This window comes from Elephas maximus, chromosome 16 (genome assembly GCF_024166365.1).
Source record: "Elephas maximus indicus isolate mEleMax1 chromosome 16, mEleMax1 primary haplotype, whole genome shotgun sequence".
NCBI classification, from domain to species: Eukaryota; Metazoa; Chordata; class Mammalia; order Proboscidea; family Elephantidae; genus Elephas; species Elephas maximus.
Window position 1 is genome coordinate 1848722 of NC_064834.1, and position 8561 is coordinate 1857282.

An 8561-nucleotide genomic window follows, 5' to 3' on the forward strand; every position below is an offset into this window, starting at 1 on the left:
GAGGGGCGGGGCCGGCAGACTGCGAGGCGGTAGGCGGAGCCGGGAGGGGCGGGGCCTGGAGGGGCGGGGCCGGGCGCGGCGGGGTGAGGCGGGGCGGAGATGGCACGGGTTGGACCGTGCGGGCGTGCGCCGGGAGGGGCGAGGCCGGGAGAGGCCAGCAGACTGCGAGGCGGGAGGAGGAACCGGGGGGCGGGGCCTGGAGGGGCGGGGCCTGGAGGGGCGGGGCCGGGCGCGGCGGGGTGAGGCGGGGCGGGGCGGAGACGGCACGGGTTGCACCCTGCGGGCGTGGGCCGCCCTCTGCGTTGGGAGGGCAGGTCGCTGCGCGACCGCGCTGGGAGAGCAGAGCCCAAGGGACCGGAGGAAACGCACCGAGGAAACGCACCGGGGCTGCCGCCGGGACCAGCAGGGGCACCGGCCCGCACGGCCCTGCAAAGGCTGGGGAAGTTAGCAGTACAGCCCGGCATCAGTGTAGTTGTCTCGGTTCCAGCCTCACTGGTCCTGCTCATCGCCCCCTCCCTGCCCTCCAGCCACGCCTAGCAAGCCCAGCCCAGTGCCGCTAAGGCGGCGCCCTGTGCGCTTCCCTCAGAATCGCACAGGATTCCCTTAGTCTTCCCTCCCCCCCACTAGCTTTTAAAACCCGTGAGATAATACACACACAGAAAAGTGCATAATGCACACATACACAGCAAAATGCATTTGAACCAGTGACTGGGAGGGGACAGATATGCCATGGTTATTTTCCAGGAACTCTTTTTTTCTCTGGGAGCAGAGTGGGGTTCATACCTACCACAGCTGGGCGCTTGGCATGGCTTTTCACATAATTATCCTGTTAAAGGTGTGAAACCATCCTGTAAGGTAAGTGTGATATGCCACATTTACGGATGGAGATACTGAAGCTCAGAGAAGTAACCGGATCGATTTACCCATTATGCGTCCAGCTGCAGTTAACCGTGTCCCTACCTAATGCTTGTTGAGGGTAGAGCTATGAACGTGACCATCACAGCCCTGCCCCGTCAGAGTTGAAATCTCAGCGGTGGAGACTGACAAAACAAGCTATCAGCGAACCATTTTCCATTTTTTGGTACTAAGTCTTTGAAACTCAGTGTCCTTACAGCACATCCCAGTTGGGACTAGCCACGTTTCATGTGCTCAGAGGCCCTGTGTGGCTGGCTCATGGCCACCACAGGAGGTGCTGCAGGTAATCCAAAGGGAGGAGTAGCTTGCCAAGAAGCAAAGAGGAGAGTGATTTCCTGATGGGAAATGCTTTAGTCAAGATGCAGACGACTGAGTGAGGAAGGGAAGAAACTACCCTTACTGGGCACCTATTGCATGCCAGGTAGCCAGGTACTGTGTGACCCCCTTCATAGCTGGCAGGAGAGGGATTGGAACCATGGCTTCTCTGACTGAATCATCATACTGTCTCTAATCCTCCATCACCCTTCTGTTGTCCCTGCACCCACTGATCCTCAAATCTCATATTGATGAATTTGCAACTCCGGCAGCTGGAGGGGAGGGGGGTCTGGAGGCCGGGGCCCAGTGGGAGACCACTGCAGCAGTCCATACTGTTTATGATAAGGTCTGGACCCTGGAGAGGAGGAGAGGACTGGTGGGGAAGGGGAAGACTCACCAAGAGGTGGTGAGTCACATGGCCAGCTGAGGGACGAGTGCGGAGCCCAGGGCAGACACAGCTGTCTTACTCAGCATCAAGTCACTTATCCTGCCCCAGCCACTCTTCAGAGAGGACAAATGAGTATCGTGGCATAGTATTCAAGGTTTTTCATGGCGCTGGCCACACCTTCCTCTCTGACCTGTCTCTTGCTGATGCACTACATGGCCATATACACCTGCAGCCTGCGTGCATGTGCACACACAGTCCCTGCTCCTGTGTGCTTTGTGCCTTTACATGTGCATCCCAGCTCCTGTCTACTTCATGTTCTTGCACGCGCGGCCCCTGAATCTGTGTGCCTCTGTGCTTGTGCACGCGTGGCCCCTGAATCTGTGTGCCTCTGTGCTTGTGCACGTGCGGCCCCTGCCCCCGTGTGCCTCTGTGCTTGTGCACGTGCGGCCCCTGCCCCCGTGTGCCTCTGTGCCTTTGCATGCACAGTCCCTGCTCCTGCGAGCTTCCGTGAGTGTGCAGGTGTGGCCCCTGCTCCTGCGAGCTTCCGTGAGTGTGCAGGTGCGGCCCCTGCTCCTGTGAGCTGCCATGCACATACACATGTGTCTTCTGCTTCTCTGTGCCTCTGGGCACATGCAGTCTCTGCACCCGTGGCCTATGCCTTTGTATAGGCAGTTCCCTTTCTCTGGAGTGCCCTTCAGCTACACAATCCCAGTCATGCTTCGAGCACTTCCCCTGTGAAACTGACTTAATTTCATCAGCAAAAGGGGCTCTTTCCTATGTCCATAATTGCCCAATGCTGTCCTGTATTCCCAGCCCAGAGCCCTGGGCTTGACTCAGGCCAGGAGCCCTGTGAGGAATATTGGCTTGATGGGCAGATCCGAGAAATACCACAAATGACAGAATTAACCTCCTTTTCAATTAGGGCCTGGTAGGGGCCTGGTCAGGCTGGACAGAGGCACTTGGAAGAAGTGGGGATGACAGAGAGCTGGAAAATGTCCTACTGAGGCCTTGGTCATAGGGTGTGGTTCTGTGGCCCATGGAAGAGGCTTGAGCATCCAGGAAGCCACCTGTAAGTGATGCAGCCTGGATGGCTTCCTCCAAGCCAGAGGCATGACAATGCCTCGGAGACATGTCCCTGGGCCACGCACAGCTGCTCTGGTAAGAAACCACCCTGGGTGCCCTTCCTGTGCAGCTGTTCCCCCCATGACATTAACTCACTCACTGTGCTCACAGCCTGCTTTTCCGGGATCAGAGTGGGAACTAGACAAAACCACAGAGGTGCTGGGCCAAAACCCAGAAGTAAAGCTGGGAAAGGACAGGAGCTAATCCCGATTCTGTGCCCCAGAAGTGCTGGGGAAGGGGGGCACAGCAGCTCCTGCCCTTCTCCCTCCCCGCCCCCCCATTGCACATTCCGGCACCATCTTGGAGAAGAGGATCCACAGGGCCAAGGTAGGAGGACTAGCAGAGCCCCTCCTCCTGAAGTTCACCCACCCTGCTCAGCAGGGCCCAGGTGGTCCAGGTCCCTCTGGGCTGAGGGTGTGGGGACCAGAGCTGTGCAAGGCTATCTGTTTCACACGATGGTTTCCTGAGACCAAGGTGGGGAGACACAGGTCTTTTTTTTTTTTTTTAAACAATTTTTATTGAGCTTTAAGTGAACGTTTACAAATCAAGTCAGTCTGTCACATATAAGCTTATATACACCTTACTCCATACTCCCACTTACTCTCCCCCTAATGAGTCAGCCCTTCCAGTCTCTCCTTTTGTGACAATTTTGTCAGTTTCTAACCCTCTCTACCTTCCTATCTCCCCTCCAGACAGGAGATGCCAACACAGTCTCAAGTGTCCACCTGATACAAGTAGCTCACTCTTCATCAGCATCTCTCTCCAACCCATTGTCCAGTCCCTTCCGTGTCTGATGAGTTGTCTTCGGGAATGGTTCCTGTCCTGGGCCAACAGAAGGTTTGGGGACCATGACCGCCGGGATTCCTCTAGTCTCAGTCAGACCATTAAGTCTGGTCTTTGTATGAGAATTTGGGGTCTGCATCCCACTGTTCTCCTGCTCCCTCAGGGGTTCTCTGTTGTGCTCCCTGTCAGGGCAGTCATCGGTTGTGGCCGGGCACCAACTAGTTCTTCTGGTCTCAGGATGATGTAAGTCTCTGGTTCATGTGGCCCTTTCTGTCTCTTGGGCTCATAGTTATCGGAGACACAGGTCTTGGTCAGCAGCAGAGACAGAGAGAGGGCCCCTCCCACTGCCCTGGGCTGCCCCCTTGCCACTGCCCTTGCCTGGCAGTGGCCCGTGTCTCCATTCATTCTGTTCGTTCTGTCATTCAGTGTTTTCTAAGGGCTGCTCTGGGCCAGGCACCCTTAGGCTCTGAAGGGGGATGGGGTGAATCGAGAGAACAGGACTCTCCAGAGGCATCTGCTGAATGCATAGCTGTGGGTGGGACAGTTACCCACATCAGTTGATCCAGAGCCAGGATGCTTTAAAACAGCAGTTCTGGACTTGGGCTGCACACCTCGAGCATTTAAAACCAGTGCCTGGGTCCCATCCCCAGAGATTGACTTAACAGTCTGGGGTGCACCCTAGTCATCAGGAGCTGCAAAAGCTCCTCAGGTGATGCAACGTGCAGCCGGGAGTGACAGGCACCGCTTGAGAAGACAACAGCATGCCGTTTGCAGGCCACCAAGGACGCTTCGTCTTACGGAGGGCATGTCTGCCAATCAGTCTCCCGATCAGGAAGTTCTACGGTGTGTCTGCCTCCAGCCCCAATGGAAGGCAGCTCCAGTCCACACAGAGCCACAGGTACTGTTGTGTAGCTTGTGCACTGCATAAAAGTGCCCAGTAGAGGGGGAGGTGGGGGCTGAAATCCAGCTTGGGCGTGGCTGGCAAGGCCAGGTGTTCCAGCACTAGGGCTTGTACTCCCTGAAAAAAAAAAGGGGGGGGGAGCCTTTTTCTGGTTTGCATGAAGGTGCCATAGAGAGAGTAGGGCCCTGCTTCCCAGCTCCAGAAGCTGCAGGAAGGGCCAGAGCAGGCTATCCAGAGGCAGACGGTAGCAGTGACTCTGAGATGATTGCCCAGTGGTCGTGAGCACCAGCGCCTTCTGACGGCCCACTGAGAGCTCTCTCTGTCACCGCTGGCGAGGAAGCCAAAGCTGCAGTTCCCCGGCTTGCTGCCCAGGTCTTCACGGGCAGCTCCTGCCCTCCTCTCCTGTTTCTCCTTCCACCGATTCCCAGTGGTGTGCAGGGCCAGCTGCCCGTACCAATCAGCGAGAGCTGGTTGTAAAATTTTCAGGAATTTTGCAAGCCAGTTGTTTAACATGGCCACCTTTAGACGTTACATAAGCTTAGAATTAAATGAATTGTATTAAAACAAAGGTAATGACTATTCAAAACTCATCACTTCCTAATTCTTTTAACTATTTACTTCTCTTGTACCTGTCAGTGGAAATACTACATACTGAGTTGTCACTCTGCATCTCTTCCCAGCTCCACCTTCAGTGACACCATGTTGGAAATTTGAAGGTGACCATGGTAAGCGTGTTTATACCAAGGAAATTAGCACATGCTATAATTAGGGCTTTAAATTTTTTTTCCTTTCAGAGAGCCAGTAGTTAAGCATTTGCCAGGATGCCTTTGCCCCATCCCCACCATATTCACTGTGGATTCCTGCTCTGGGCAGAGAGTGTTGGCTGTCCCCCCACATCTGTTCTCCTCTTCATCCTGGGCATGTGCAGACACGCTATGTTTTGTCCTGGACATTGAATATGAGCAGCAGTGATGTGACCATGGCCAGACCTGCCCACAAAACTCCACCTCTGGCACTTCCCCAGGATCCTCTCCCTTTCCCAGCTGATGGGGATAGGGCTGCTTTGGAAGTGCCACATAGAAGATGGTGGCACCACTCTTGACCTCGGTCTCTGAATGACTGCATGGAGCTGAGAATCCCTGTCAACCTGCAAACGTGTTGGATGGTTATGAGAGTGAGAAATAGACTTCATGGCTACAGCCAACCTTCCCATCGAATCTACACTCTGCCCGCCCCTCTTCGCCTTCCACACTTTCTGCATCCTTTGAGATCCTGCTCCACTGTCGCTCCCTGCTCACTGTTAGAGTTTGGCACCTTTAGTAGCTCCTTGTCACCCATGCCTGAGGCCACAGGAGCCCTCTAAATGACCTGCTATCAGAACAAGCCCTGTCTGCCCCCTTGCCTATAATTTAAACTATAAACAAAACACAAAATAAAAATACTCTGAATTTAAAATACATTCTGTTTTGATTTTTTAAAATGCAAAATTGTGCAGGGTTCACGGAAGGTGAGCTTTTCTACTGCTTCCTGGCCTTGCCTTGCGAGTACTCTGGGCATGTACTTACTAGTCTTGCCTGTGGACACTTGGGCACTGAATGTCACACTGCCCCAGAGGGCAGGACCTTGTGGGTACTCGCAGCATGTACTGGTCTTGCCTGTGGGCATGTGGGCACTGAACGTCGCTCTGCACCAGAGGGCAGGGCTGCTCTCCTGGTCCATTGTGCCTGGCCTCAACCCTGTGCTTTGGGCCTAAATTCTGGACCCTTAGGGAAAAGACCTCCATCAAACACTCAGCTTGGCTTTTAGCTTGTTTTGCCCACACACTGCCATCCATGGGACACCCTCCCATATGTGACACAAGCCCCCAGACTGGGTCTGAGCCTGGAATCTCATTTTCCTGGGGTTTTTAGGGCCCTGGGGTACTGGAAAGAGAGGCAGAGGGACAAAGATGCCGTATTCAGGCCTGGGCACTGGTAAACCACCCAGACACAAAGCCTAAGCAAGAGCAGAGTGTGGAGGCTTTGCTTGCAAAGCCCTGTAGTTGTGACCTCTACCCTTGGGAATTTTCCCTAAAGTCCTGCACCATGGTCTGGGCGGAGAGGAGGTTTCGCGGCACCAAGTTGGCTCAGACATCACAACCTTTAGTTCCAACCTCTATGGTCACATTTGTCACAATTCACCTTTAACTTTGTGGCACCTAAATGTCCAAGAAGTGCTTACTATGCTTGTGTTGAATGGATGAATGAGTGGTGTATCAGCTGAGTTCTCTGTAGCAGAGGCTGAGATGAGAGTTTTATTTGGAATAAGCACCTAGTCAGGAGAGGGTGGGGGAGGCAGAGTACCCTGCAAACCTGACAGTGTCGCTGCCAGCCCAACTGGGAGGTCCAAAGCAGTGACTGTCTATTAGCAGAATCCCGTTGTGTGGAAGTGGTTGGTCCCACATACCACTGCCTTGCACGGTCATTGGCCAGGGCCTCTCCCAGAAGAGCCTGAACTTGGCCATACAGCCTTATGCAGTCATTGGCTGAGGGCCACCCAAGAAAAGTGAGAAGATGGCTTTGAAATAGGAGGCCGACCCAAGAGGAGCTAACAGCTGGAGGCTGTTGGCTGAGCTTACTCCTCGCAGCTGAGCTGCAGGTGCTTTCTGGGAGGGGGTTCTGAGCAGTTCATCTCTTTGTAGGCCACGAATGGACCAACAGAGCTCGTGGGCCTCATTTTTAGGCCTCTGTAAGCACTCTGGCCTTGGTGATAGAAATGGCGCTGGAGATTGCATGATAGGATTTTGCAGTAACAATGACTTATTCATTGCAAACACCTTTTTTCGCCAACTTAAATGGTGACTATACATGTGGACCTCATCTGATGGAATACACAGAAATCAGGTCAACTACATCTGTGGAAAGAGATGATGGAGAAGCTCAATATCATCAGTCAGAACAAGGTCAGGGGCCAACTGCAGAACTGACCATCAATTGCTCATATGCCAGCTCAAGCTGAAGCTGAAGAAAATTAAAACAAGTGCACGAGAGCCAAAGTAAAACCGTGAGCATATCCCACCTGAATTTAGAGATCATCTCAAAAACAGATTTGATGCATTGAACACTAATGACTGAAAGTCAGACGAGGTGTGGGAGGACATCATAAAAGAAGAAAGCAAAGGTCATTAAAAAGACAGGAAAGAATAAAAAGACTAAAAGGTATGTTGGCAGAGACTCTGAAACTTGTTCTTGAATGTAGAGTAGCTAAAGCAAATGGAAGAAATGACCATGTAAAAGAGCTGAAGATTTCAAAGAGCAGCTCAAGAAATGTAATTATAATGAAATGTGCAAAGACCTGGAGTTAGAGAACCAAAAGGGAAGAACACACTTGGCATTTCTCAGTCTGAAAGAACTGTAGAAAAAATTCAAGCCTCAAATTACAATATTGAAGGATTCTATGGGTAAAATCATCAACAATTCAGGAAGGATCAAAAGCAGATGAGAGGAATACACTGTACCAAAGATAATTGGTTGACATTCAGCCATTTCAGGAGGTATCATATGAACAAGAACCAATGGTACTGAAGGAAGAAGTCCAAGCTGCACCGAAGGCATTGGTGAAAAACAAGTCTTCAGGAATTGTCAGAATACCAACTGAGATGTTTCGGCAAAGGGATTGTAGGGTAATGCCATTTAGCTATATGCATCCCCTCCCTAATGGAATCAGCTTTGCTCTTCCCCGAAGCATGCTGGGGATGAATTCCGGATGGATTCAGGCTAAGGTACAAGGCCGGGAAAGGCATGACTGGGCCAGCAGCCAAGGCCGAAGAATGCCTTAGCAACAAAAAGGAAAATATTTGGGCCTGGATTTGAAGTCCCTGGGAACACTGGCTTCCCAAGGACGTGGGGGAAAACAATGAGCCATGGTCCCAGCTGGAATGGTATCTAAGCTTGGGTCTCTTGCTAGGTGGTTGCGAAAAATACTCCAGCAGGCCGCCACTGGAGAGTAGCTGCTTGCCCATGTCAGTAAGTTGCCTCGAATAAACTCATGAATCTGGAAAGGGCTACATGTCAGTTTTTTGGATTATCTGCCAGGATGCACAGTGAGGGTCTTTCCTGGCTGGGGCTGTCCCCTAAAAGGGATACAGTGCTGGAGGTG

General features: G+C 52.6%; 1 long non-coding RNA gene across 1 annotated transcript; it reads left to right on the forward strand.

Annotated features, from left to right (window-relative positions):
• The first annotated feature begins 3265 nt into the window (after nt 1-3265).
• On the forward strand, nt 3266-5865 carry LOC126059300 (uncharacterized). Its single transcript, XR_007513412.1, has 4 exons — nt 3266-3766; nt 4298-4421; nt 5105-5149; nt 5449-5865. It is a non-coding gene; the product is annotated as an uncharacterized LOC126059300 (long non-coding RNA).
• The last annotated feature ends 2696 nt before the right edge of the window (nt 5866-8561 follow it).